General features: G+C 28.4%; 1 pseudogene; it reads right to left on the reverse strand.

Moving 5' to 3' along the window:
* Positions 1–924: 924 nt before the first annotated feature.
* On the reverse strand, positions 925–9,391 carry LOC111039137 (annotated as a pseudogene).
* Between the last annotated feature and the right edge of the window lie 5,297 nt (positions 9,392–14,688).

Consider the following 14,688-nt stretch of genomic DNA (forward strand, 5'->3'; position numbering starts at 1 on the left):
TGGTCCCGTTTCAAATTGCATATAATTTTATCCCGCTAAGACGGAAACCTCGCCAAGCCGGAAACGGACACGTTTTTGTAATGAAAGTTGATGAAAACCCTCGCTAAGACGGAAATATAACACGATTTTCGTGTAATAAATTTATTTTCGTACTGTCGTTACCCATAGATTATCGATATACGAGCGCGTACGATGACATTAAAAACTAATAAAATTGATACGTACCTATACACTATACAACATTATCTGAGTTGCTTGGTTCAGTATCAAATCATATATCGTTACGTTCGTGTCGCTGCGTTTTGAAAAAATATTAAAATAAAATATTAATGTACAATAAATATGTATGTAATAAATAAATATAAATGAATAAATATAAATGAATAAGTATAAATATAAAATTATAATAAATATAAGTATAAATTGTATGTAATATGTACCAACTGGTTTAAAATAAATATGTATGTAATCTTTAATTATATTAAATTAACTTTTTTAAACCCCGTCAAGACGGAAACCCCGTCAAGACGGAAAAATGTCATGGTCCCATGCGATTCCGTCTTATCGAGGTTTTACTGTAGTTATAAAATTGCGATTTACACGATTAAATAATTTGAAACCCACTAATTGGCGCAATAGCGCTATGTAAGAATATAAAATATTATTACTGTTCATTACTGTGCAGATAGGCGCAATTAGGGTTAAAATTCTGAAGAGGCTACATCCTCCCTAACAAAACCAGGAACTTAAAATATCCTATAGCGGCTTCCCACCACCTACATACAATGACAACATATTTTAGATTTTGAACCAAGAGAAGAGCATACCTAATATTGCGTTGAACACCAATTTGCTTCATTATTATTTTATGACAAATCTCATTCTATTAGCCAAGATTATTTTTCTTCATGAACAGCGGTTTTATTACTGTCATTCAAATCATTAGTATTATTATTATACATAACGTACATAATTTGGTAAAACAGATAGGCAATGTTATTGTGTAGGTATACGGAAAAAAAATTGACATATGAGTGTAATTACCAAAATAAAAAAAACATAATATGGACAATAGGTAGGCACATAGTCTTGCATAAAACTTAAATATTTGCATGCACATTTTTATGAAGAATAAAGTAATCCTCAGAATAATATTTGTTACACCAGCCTCCAAATAGAATATAATAAATGACTGACATATTTTTATTCGTGTCTTGGGTCTCGCTGTTTTCTCCAAGATTCATTTTTCTGTTGATAACTTTTATTAGATTTATAGTCTGAAGAATCAACTCGTTGTTTTCGCCATGATTCATTTTTTTTATAAACAGTCTTTTTATTATCATCACTAAGACTGATATCAGGAAAATCCAATTTTAACATTTTCTTGAACCGATTAAATGTGTTCTTTTCTTCTTCACTCCAGTCTTTATTGTTCATTAATTCAATAATATTCGTAGATAGAACATTTAGAAATTCATTTGGTTTTAAATATCTGCCTGTATCAAACAATGGCCGACAAAACTGAAACCATAAAACATATTAATCAGTATAATATTATAAAACAAAAAATCAAATTGGTACATTTTTTAACAGCATCGACTATAAGCATAATATAGCATACAGCATACCTATAAGCACGAGTACCAACAAGTTATTATTCTATTAGATAGTAATATGAATAAAATATGAGTTCTAATTGTAAATTAATTTAAGTATTGTTGTTAAGGTTAAAACAAATGTTATAGCTATTCAAATGATTATTTATATATCGATAAAATCAATTGTTTATGTTATATGCCGCTTTATCCATTACATTTCTTATAAGTTATAATATTATACAATAGTGCTTTGTTTTCATCTGTCGATATTATGTCGTTAAGGGAAAATGATGGTAGCTAAAAACTGTCTGGGAAAAGACGAGGGTTCAGAAACTAAAAATCAAAGAAGTTCATATCAAAAATGCATTAAAGTTGAAACATTTCCCAATCTGTATAAGCTACTGAACTTTACTTTAAGTATACCAATTTCTTCAGCGTCTGGTGAACGGGGTTTTTCAGCCATGCGAAGAATTAATACTAATATATGCTCCACCTTGAGTCATGATGGTTTTTCGTCTTTAGCTAATATCAATATTGAAAGAGAGATCAAATAGCATCAATTCTGATGATTGAAAGAGAGATCAAATAGCATCAATTCTGATGATATTTTAGAGAAATACTCTAAAGAAAATTGACGTTTAATTTTATAAGTAAAAAAAAAATTTAAAAAAAATAGAACACTTTAATAAAACCTTAGATTGTCACACGTTATTTGTATTTTATGATGGATATTTGCAGATATACACTGATTGGGGGATGTGGGGCGCAAAGCCCTCTAAGAGTCGTTATATAACTGCCCCAGGAAGGGCTAAAGCCCCCCAAAAAAATTGACCACACTACAGCTATGGTCACTGGACAGTCTCACAAATATTATTACTATGTAAATATTCTCCATCATATTTGTGCTATTTTGACTATTGTATTTACTATGCTTCTGATTGTAAATCTTCTATTTTAAATTAAAAAAAATCTTGAGTGTTGCAAATTGCAATAGACGCGTGGATAAAGTGAAACTTCTCTAGGACATGAAAATAAGGATCATCAAGGTCAATTAATATTAAGTTTGTAATTGTAATGGAAAAATAAAAATAAAATGAAATTTGAATTTGAATTAATTAGTTATTATTATTATGGTACAAAAATACGCTGATGAGACAAATTTATTATTTTTTATTACCATAGAAACCTTAGTGTCCAAAACAGATTTTGCCTAAAAACATTCTACTAGATAAGCAATGAGTGTATGGAAAGCGTAACAGCATAGAGGGCGCTTTTTGATTACTCGATTACGCGTAGTTTTATTTTTTTATTTTCCATTACAAACTTAGTATATGACCGCGATGAACCTTCCTTTTATATCCTATGTAAAGGCAGGTTTTATCATGTTATTTTAAATCATTTTGCAGTAATTGGACTACACGATTAACAACGATACCGTGTTGTTGGACAAAGCTGAATATTTTTCGTGCACACTGCACATGCGTAAAGTAAACCCCGCCTTTGAAGAAGTTTCACTTCATGTGCTTGTGCTTTTGCAACAAGTACGATTTCTTTTTTTGGTATCATAAATTGGCTGCGAGAAAATTCTAATGCGGTAAAAGTTGAAAACGTTTGATAACAGAAAAATTTGTGTTGTCTGTTTGCTAAACAGTAAAGTAAACGTTTGCAAATATTGCAAATTACATGATCCAGAGTTTCGTCTGTCAGTTCCAATAATCAATACAGCGGTGGCGTGGTTGAATTTGTTTATACTATTATCAATGGCATAATTATTTATAACTTATACCACGGTAGTGCAGGGATAGTATGGTAAGATATATAGATATTTTGATTAATATCACGGCCTTAGAAGATAAGGTCGGGACTTTTTGGCTCATCATTGTGTCCGCAAACAGATGCAATTTTAGTACTTATTTAATCCCCTATTTTGAAAGCGCTTCTGTTTCAACTTTCTTCATTTTACTGTTTACCAACTTACCAATAGTTACCATCGAAACATCGAGCAGACATCTGTACAAAGTTATAATTGAAAATGAATATTCTTAAATAGCCTTAATACAATATAGGCATTTATCTATCAATCAATCGTTACTAATTTTTTGAAAAATTTACTATTTATAAGTATATAGGTCGGAAAATCTGAAAATGATAGACATTATGTGTTTTTGTCACTCACAAGAAATATACTATTTCCATTGTGATCTTTTTCAATCACTTTTCGTTTTATATCATTAGAGTTAAAATGTTTTTTCACAAGTATTAACATTATTTTTAAGCTTTATCTCAAGATAAGTTTCCCATTTGGCTCTAGTACAACATTTTTGGGACAACAAAACACAAATAGTTTTGAATTTTTATTGCAACCAAAAAAACTAAATAAGTTGTGCATACTTAAGTTGAAAGAAACAATTCTAAAAACAGTACTTTAATTACAATAGTATGATATTATATTAACAACTAACAAATATATTTGTGAAAAAAAATTAGGAACTGTTAACAGTGATATTAATATAATTTCTATTTCCATGTATTATACAAATGGATATATTTTTATTATGCCTCTATAGTCTTTATATACATAATATATATATGATATTTAAGATTTCAATTGCAATATTTATTATTTATTTTGATGTTTAATTTTCGTTTATATTTGTAAAATATAAACGATATAATAAATTGTTCTGCATAACCTTAAGTTCTGTCCGAGGAGCTTAATAAAATAGCAGAGAAAAACTCAACTAAAATGTCCTCGCTAAGTGATCGAATTATTACAATACATTGTATTGGCAGGAAAATTTCAATCATCTGATTGTACCCTGTCAAGTAAGTCACGCCCGTAACTATGCTTTTTGGTCGTAACGGCAAATACTATAAATCCGTTTTATTCTAAAGCGCCTAAAAAGTTTCACTTAAAAAAAAAAAAAACTATACAAATGGAACTTTAAGTATACTTAGTGTTTGTGTATAAAATACATACACATTCGATAAGAATATCAAAACTAAAAGTTAAAAGTTTGAAATTATGTATCCAACAGGTATATTGTAGTTATATCTAAATTTTAAATTACATACATTGATATACATGATAATCCACTCAAAGGTATTAATATCTCATTGATAATTGATACCTAAGTATAAAGTAATTGATTTTTGATTAATACTTACAATTAAATTGCGTTTTTTATATGTATCTTCGATGTCTTCATCAAGGTACAATTTTAGATACCGTACCATTTCTTTTGGATTATATTCAGAATAATAGTAGTAAAACAATATTTGTGATAAAATAATTATCCTTCCATTTGGGTTTTGAAAAACCTCATACATCATATTTAACGTCTTCACAAAAGGAAATTTATTGACAGGTTGTAACAGGCACTCCACTTTAATTAAATGCAATGAACTACTAAACTGACCAGAAGCCACTGCACGAGATAAATACATTTTTGCTTTTACATAATCCTTAAACAAAACAAATAATTGTGTAATATTTTTCTCTTAATACCTAATAATAAATTTATAAATATACTTTTTTGTATTTCATATAATATAAGCCTAAAACTTGATCCACGCAACTATTTTTTACTGTTGATAGTTTTGTAACTAAATTCTCTATTAAGGATTCTGAAAAAAACTCTTTAAATTCGACACATGTTAGTAGAAGAGAATTTAGTTGGATTATATCATCTTTGGCAAATTCAATTGATGATCTATCAACAAAAAAATAAAAATGTAAATAAATAATATTGTTAAATTTAAAGCAAATTAATAAGTAAATAAAACGAAAAGACTATATGAATAAAATAATAAAAATCAGAATTGGATTTTATTTATTGGTTAAAAATTCATTAATCCCCGAAATAAGTTTTTATTTTTAACTATAATATTTACGTTGTATGGGATAGGTATATTAAAATTTGTAAAACAATTTGAAATAGGTAATTACTTTTTTATTATCTACTTAAAAACACATTTTCGTCATAGCCGTAACTATACCTTAATATTAGGAGGAGGGCACCAATAATAATGACGACTTTGACCAGATTTTACGAACTATCAGACACAAGCACACAATCGTTGTACTTATAATCAAAGGACTATAATAATATAATAAAATAATACAAAATTAGATTCTTTTTTAGCAAGGCCCCTATAGTTATACTGCAGTGCTTAGCATAAATGCAGTACCTCTAATTTTTGACATTATAAAATTATTGTACTCGGGGGTTTATATAGCCTTTTTGTACGACTTTTTGAAATAAAAACAATGTAATTCCATGTTTAACTACGTTTTTATGTGGTAACTTCATATTTATTTAGATTTCAGTAACTAAAACGCAGGAGGTAAATTCTACAAAGATACCTTTTTTTTTCTTATTGGGTGAAAAACTGAAGACTAATAAAAGATACAGTGATCTTTCATCGGATTTGCCACTATTCAAAATGCACTATCTTCATAAATAATCAATAAAAAATAATCAGTTATTGATTATTTAAAAAAAACTATTTAAATATAGTTAAATAATATTATTAAACAAAAATTTTTCACTCAAAAATTTAGGTAGGTATCAATGTATTAACTATTATTTATAATATAAATATATTTTTTTTTTTTGACGTGTTTGACGTGTAGTTGATATATTTTTTAACATAATGTGTATTATGTATATATTATAGGTATATTGTTATATGTATGTTATATATTGTTCTGTTAAGGCAATTAATATTTTTAACTTTATAAATAAAAGGAGATACTACATTTTGTTTTACTCGGCTTATTCATTGTGTGAACATTCATAATCATATAAGAATTAACTTTTAGTTTTGCGTACTTACTATGTTTTAGCTACTAAAATACAGAAAACGAAAAGGCGTAAGTTTATTTGAAGGTCTAGAGAATAATGCTTAAAAAGATAAGGTAAAAAATTAAATTTTCAAGTTCGCCAAGTAAAAAATAATTTTTAAACATCAATTCTAAATTAAATAATACTGAAGGGTGGTTATTCCATAAGTTTCAAGTTCGAAAAGGTGACAATATTTCGAGCAAGATTTCCCAACAACTAACATTTTGGAATAACTGTATTTTTGATTGGAACGACAGTAGGTATAAGCGGTCGGCAGGCACAGTGATCGTCGTCCAGTAATCATTAGTCGTCAATCGTCATCAAGATTTATTCATTAATATTACAAAAATTAGATTGTGAGTCTATTCTTCTGGGCTACGACTATTTTTGTGTTTACTTAATTGACAACTTATATATAAGTGTGTTGTAGGAACTACGCGACATGATACGTCACACACGGAGCTATCACATATAAATATATAATGATAGGTAATAATATACAGTTTGAAAATAAAAATAAAAAAAATGTCTAGATGTTAAAAAAAAAAAATAATAACTACTTCTTAAATTAAAATGCATAAATGTAGCTACTGTTGGTGGGAGTATAGAGGAGCTAAAATAAAAGTTAGGGATGATACTCATGATTTTAGTCTACTAACACAAAATAAAAACTACTTACTTAGCAATTTCAGCCGAAAGCTTAAACAATTTATTTGATTCCGTATGGTTGTTGTTCAATTTATAAATAAATCCTGCTTCTCTATAAAGTTGAGCAGATCTAATTAAATGCTTAGGATTCGTTTTTATTGAGCATAAAAGTTCTGCAGCTTTTATTTCATCATCCCCTGGCATTTTATATGGTTCGTTAGAACGTCTTACTCTTCCTCTGGCTTTTAACCAAATGAATGTCCATTCAGGTTCAGTAGAATGAAGGGTCCGGGCTTGATCAGCAAATTTTAAAGCAATAACGTTTCCTTTTGCCGGATACTCCATAAAAATACTGGCTTTTGCCGCACAATTGCACAAACCACAGATTTCTCAGCTTCATTAAAATCGTTCTTATCCTTAACATCCTCCAGTAACTGAGAGAAAAAAAGACAATAGTTTAATTTGATAAATTGATTAATTAGTAATAAATAATAAATAGTAAAAGTAATAAATTATTAGAAGTATTGCAAAATATTGTAAAAAAACAAACCATGTATTAATTTTCAGGAAAACAATTTTAAGTGTAGTAATATCAAACTATTAGAAGGTTACGTACTAAAATTTACAATTTACATTGCAACATTCCATGTACAAATGCAGATGTGTTTTTTTGTGGTTGAAACTGGGTGGAACGTTGAAATATCAAATGAGGAATTAGGATTTTTCATACTATAACGTATTTACTGGATGAATCGAAATGATAGAACAAGTATATGTAGAAGGGGATGTGGTGTTGCAATTTGTGTCTCAAGGAATTGATATCAGAACCCTATAAAATAGTTGAGCAATTATTTGTTCATGTGAATGTAAGTAGCACTGAAGATTTTATTGTCGGGTCATGTTATCATACTCCTCCGTCGATCCCAATGAAAAAGGTACAACGAATGGGGTAATTGTGGAATGATAAGTTGAAAATATTACGGATGGTAATACTACTAAAATTAATTTAATGGGAGACTTTTTAATTTTGAAAACAAATCTTCGGAATGGAAAGGTTCTTTGTCCAACGGTTTCTCATTGTTGTAAATAAATATGTATGCAATATATTGTTTTATTTACACCAATAAACGATGGGGGCCGGAAAATAAACAATGCAAACAGCAGTTGCCCCTCCGATTGTCCATATCACGGAAAAAAAGATATAGGTACTAAATGGATTAAACAATAATATTCCTAGTCTTATTTTAGACAACTGATCGCATAGTTTAATACAGATCAAATTTTAGATAGCATTATACAGTATTTTCATTTCATCAATAGTAGATCGTTAAATTAATTCAATTAATTAAATAATTAAAAATTAATAATTTATTAAGTAAATTACATTAAAAAAAAAAAAAAATGGATATTTTAGGATTTATGACATATTTTTATTTATATTGTATTAATAAATTATTTTTATATACATTATACTTGAATGATAATTTAAAGTGTAAACCTTATTACTTAGGTATTTGATTAAAATGGTTATTGGTAATTACTAATTACAATTTAGAATGAAGAATTTACTTAAAAAAGTGATACTCAAGATAAAGATACTTAATGAATAGCACAATAATTCAAAGTTACCTTTTCGGAATCAATTTTCAATGTTAATGCTATATATTCCTTAGTGGATCGAGCAATATGGTGGTAAGCATCCGCGTACTGTTTGTTCGACTCGTCAAATTTGCACGTCTCCATAAATTGAACAACACTTTCAATTTCCAAATATGATTCCTCATAACTTTTGCTATTGTAAAGCTCATAACTAGCTACCAATTGTAAATTAAATCTAAAGTAAAAAACTGTTTTATATAATTATATAAATCTATACAATTTCATTCGTAAAATATTACTCTTTTTTATGGCTATAATACTATGAATAATTCACAACTGTTTCCAATATTATGATAGGTATCCATGTTTATTTAATAGGTAATACTCTAATAATTATAATTTATTCATAAAATAATCTATGAAAGTTAGCTACCTAATGAAATTGAATTCATCGTCCTTATTAGCGGTCATGCCCGTAGAAATGCTTTTCTGTTCCCGAACTTTACCAATGAGGTTCATCATAAGATTTCGATTCACTCCTGTTAATCGTTGGATGTCCCAAGAGAAAATGCTCTCATATTCATTTTCGATTTTGATTAGCTTTGACCGAATTTCGTCGTCCAATCCGAGTTCTCTCCAGCAGTCATCGTTGATAGACATTTCTCCCACGGAGTCCATCAAATGATTGTCATGAGCCATTTTTCAGTGTATAAATGTATAAAAAATAATCGTACCTACCAAATTGACAAACACATAAATATTATCAGAACCACGAGATAAAGTAAATTTACATGCACATTTATGATTAATGCATTTGATCAATATTATGAACAATGATGATAGTGAAATCTATAAAAATCATTATTATCTATATCATTTATATGATCTATATGGAAACCTTTATGTCTCAAGGAGATATCTAAACAAAAAATAGTTAATAACAAAAGTTAAATGCCCCTCTCCCTTCCAAAAAAACTGACAATTTTATACATTTATCATAAACATTTTTGTCAAGTTTTTGTAACGGTACCAAAAAACCTTTATGACAGTTTGGTATAAACTTGAAATTCATCCCCCTCCCATGAAAAATCTCAAACACTATTTGAGATTATCGTCGTATTAGAGTCCAATAAATGTCCGATATTAAATACAGGAAAACAGCTGTCTATTATTCTAAACAATTTAAACAGTAGGCATACAGAAAAAATATACATTTTAAATAATATATATGGACACTGAAATTATTACTTTAATTTACTTATCGTATTGGCTGAGTAAATTTGAGTAATTATATCACTTTTCATTGTTAGTCTCTAAAAATGATAGTGTTCAACAAATACAATATTTTATCGATTGAATTAATTCACTTATTAGTTATTACTCCGTTGAGTAATCTTTTAAGAGCGTGTAAACGAGAAAATCCCAATTAAACTATTTTAGACAAAAAAATATTATTTAATGTATTATTTCATATTTGATTGTTTTTTTTCTGAAACACAAATGAATGCGAGTTGTAGGTACACAATCTAAGAATGATTATTAATGTATAAAAACTATAAGAAGACTTCGGAAGAGATTTTAAATAGTCATAATAATTAATCGTCGGTTGGGCAGGACACTCCTGAAGTATCTAATACAAAAAATATTCGAGGATTTGAAAAAATTGTCTTTGATAGGAATGTTTATTTAAAAATTCCAAAAATCAGAAAAATTTGAATAAATTCATTATTGAAGGAAATGATGTTGGTGAATCACCCCCATACTAGGTAAATCACTCTATAGGACCATATACCTATAACATTAAACAATTTTTTTCACAAATACATTAACACTTTATTTATTACTGCAGGTACAATAGGTACATATAGTCATAACCGTCTTTTAGAATTTAACGTACTTAATTAAGGTTACGTATGTTTATAAGTTACAAAAAAGTTTATTATTCTTTTAATTGTTTAAGCAATAAAAAAGGTAATTATATATTTTCAAGTAGGTAACTTACTACATAATATTGTACACATTTCGGGATTATAACTTCATTATTATTTAGTATCAGTACTTTAACCGTTCTATTACTGTTATTTAGATATATTTTAAGTCAGAATATTTCATATCTATCGTCTAAATTGAATTGAGTAGGTACCTCAATAGGACACACAGCACACAATACACGGCTGCCCGACTGCCCGACTGCGTTCGAGATAGAGAGGCTTAATATGAACTACCTAGGATAACTGATAAGTGGGGGTAGGGTGTCTATGATTTTGGTTGTTATTTTTAGGTTGTTATATTACTTACATGTATTCTTAGATAGAAATTTAGAGTCTAAAATCTCAATTCTACTATACTATCAAAACTTTATGTTGCATATTATATAATTTGCATACTTATTTTCCGAAATTTACCATATAAGTGCATATTTTAGCTTTTTTTGGTTTTATACTTTTATTTTACAGTTTTTGATACGAAATATCAACAATAAAAAACGTAATCAACTGAAAAATAAATCTATGTTTGTGCATCTGTATTTTATATACATTATATAAAAATGATCGCTTATTTATGGTCGATAATTCCAGAGTTCTATTTGGTGATGTACAATGTAGATACATGATGTACACGCTGTAGATACACAGTCGAATATTTAAAACAAATTAATGTTGTTCAATTTAACTCTGTTAATAATTAAGACGTTTACATGTAATTTACTAATTTATAATATGGTGTAATTAATTAAATATTTTTTTATTCATTAAATAATTAAAATATACATTTTTTAGTAAATATCATTACATTTTTTCATGCATATTTTGATGTTTTTAGTGCATAAACACCCTAACCCTAATTATAAAAATTTAGAAATCTAAATCGAAACGCTAGCCGCTGTGAAACTAAGTCCTTAATATTAATTGTCTATTTGTTAATAAATTATTTGGTATTAAGCAGAAAACTTATATAGACAAGGCCTTATTCCAGATAATAAGAATAATATTGCAATCATTATATTGATAGACATGATCTTTAAATACAATAGAATAGTAATTATAACTTATTATAATAAAAATGTTATAAAATATACATGAGCGTAATTATGATAACTCCGAATAAGAAAATTATAATACAACTTGAATGAGTATACGTTTGGTGAATTTAACATGCCGCTTTCTACCAGAAGCTTATATAGGACACATAAGTAAATACTTATTCGATGCTGTTCTTGTCTCAAGGTTAGTATGGATGAGCGACAGATGATTGCAGTATAAAGTGTGAGGTTCTCTGGGAATAAAGCATTTAAATTAGAGGAAGCGTAGACATATTTTTTGTATTTTTTCAATTTAGATTTATTGACATTTGCCTGATAATTGGATCATACTTAAAACTGATCCGTATTTACTAATGCACAGTAAATGGATTTTAAAGTATATTTATACATCTATTTAATAAACCAGTTAGAAAAACTCACTCTTAGAGCCTGCTAAATGCTCAGTTTCTAAATACTTATCTTAATACAAGATAATAAATTATAATTCCATATCTACAATAATTGATATACATTGTAAAGTAACTACGTTTAATAAATAAATACCTATTAATATCAACAATCGTAACTATTTACTGGTAGCTAATGGACGGATCTACGGTCCGACACAATGGGTATGTAAGGACTGTAAGGTCTTCAAAACATAAGTTTACAAATTTAAAATGAAATGCTGTCTGTTCGTTGCCGTATCACATGAAAACAGCTGGACCGATTAGGCTAATTTTTTTCTAAAATGTTTATAATCAGGGTTGGGAGTTGACATTGCATAAATATGCGCTATCCTTAATATCCTTAAATATCGCTAAATATGCTACAAAAATATGCAATAAAAACAACAAAATGTGAAGAAAAAAAACGGAAATTAATTAATTTATAATTTATAAATCACTTACAAATTATTACAGAAAGTTTTTCAAGTTTTTAAATCATTTTTAGGCACTCTAGGTACGGGTAGGCACACGAAATGATTGTATAAAACAAATAGAGTAGGTATACAACGATTCAACACTCGTCTGATCATCTCTTAGAAGTGGGGATGATGACCTCAGTAGAAACTAGAAATGGACAAAAAAATCCAAAAAAATCCAAAAAAATCCAACAAAATCAGTAGATAACAAAGTTAAAAATTTGAACCAAATAATACGAAATTCTGAACGGCTCGGCGGGCCTTGTTCGCGTCGTATCGGCACTTCCGAGTAATCGGTATTTACTTAATCCATGTATTTACTTTAACAATTCGATTGAAAATAATTTAAAAACAAGTTTACTAAAATATAATTTCATTAAATATAACCAATTTTGATTCAAAAACAGGCAAAAATGCAAAACATCTCAAGAAGCCTAAGAATAGCACTAAAATCTAAAAATTCACAAAATATGCAAAATAAAATTTTTAATTTGAGTTTTTTGTATCATTACTTAGCCATTCTTTAAACATCTTGCATTGTATTTAATACTACAAATGACGGCAATGGACGATTTGTCCCTTCAAGATTCAAAACTTTCAGCTAAATCATTAGCATCACTTAAGCTTGTTACACAAAAGTTGTATAGGTTGTTTAATTAACGTAAAAAACCAATAATAGGTACCTCTTCCTCACCGCTGCCACCAAAAATGTTATGGATGTCTCAAAACAAAACCATAATTATTAAACAAATAACACGGTTTGAATGTACAAGTACAAGATACAACTTACTACACATTATTAGAGAATTACATAAAAACAATTAAGTTGACAACTATAAACGGTCGAAAAGCTATGTACCTACTTACTTACTGCAGTATATAAGCATACGATGCTCTGTGCTCCTGAGTCGAATGACCGCCAAAGTGTAAAATCATAAACGGATCGGGAAGCACTTATCTATCGAACAATTGTGTGACACAGTGACTGAGTTCTCCTTCCATTATACAAGCACCTACCTACTTACAATTAAAGTGGAAACCAATAAGTCCGTTATCGGTTAACACGTCGTATTAAGTCTTTACTCTAAGTTGACATCATATTTTTTTTTAACTTAAAAATGTAGTATACAGTATGTGGGCCAAACAGACATTACTTAGTTTAAATGATTTATATTTTTATAACTATAATTATGTTACCGCCCGAAAAGCAACGATATAGGTAATATACGCTGTACGCCACTGACCGATACACATGCACACAGACATAGGTATTCGTGAATTATATTGATTTTATTTTTGTATTATATTATGTTATCGAGTGAATTATTATATATTAATTAATATGTAGATTACGCCGCCGACGAGTCGGTCCGTAAATGTTTAGTACGGCCGCCGTTCAATTAATTAGTTCGTTGCACACAGTCAACACGGTAAATCAATAATCATTATATTTGCTGACGTATATCGGCATTAATTAATTATTTTATATTGTTTTTTTAGTTCAAATAGCCTCAAGTATTATATTTTCTGTGGGCGCTAATCGCCACATCTTTACTATTATTGTCAGGCGGGAATATGCCTTCCTACCATTACTTTTTAAGTACACTTAAATAATATTAAACAATAAACTTATAATAATAACTAAACTAGTGTACATAATAAATGTTAATCTATTTTTTGAGTTTCATAATCTTGCCACGGAACTGACCCTAGTGTACTGCAGACAAATGTTGTGAATTCATCTCTGACTAGAAATCCTTCATAGTTAGCAAATCATCCAGATCTAGCAATTGGTATCATATTTTTTGTAAGGGGAGCTTCATTTTTATCAAATTCATAATAATATTAATTTGTAGATTCTATGTATCTATTTCGAAGAAGGTTATGTAGGCAACAAGCTGATAATACTAAGTGATCGATTGTTTCTCATTTTAAGGCTATAGGAGTGTAAAAAATACGAAATACTTGACTTAAAAGCCCAAGAGCGTTTTCTGAAGTTCTTCGTGCTCGTGATAACGGTAATTAAAAATTGTTGTCTTCCTATCTTTT

The sequence above is a fragment of the Myzus persicae genome, unplaced genomic scaffold (assembly GCF_001856785.1).
Source record: "Myzus persicae strain clone G006 unplaced genomic scaffold, MPER_G0061.0, whole genome shotgun sequence".
In the NCBI taxonomy this organism is placed as follows: domain Eukaryota; kingdom Metazoa; phylum Arthropoda; class Insecta; order Hemiptera; family Aphididae; genus Myzus; species Myzus persicae.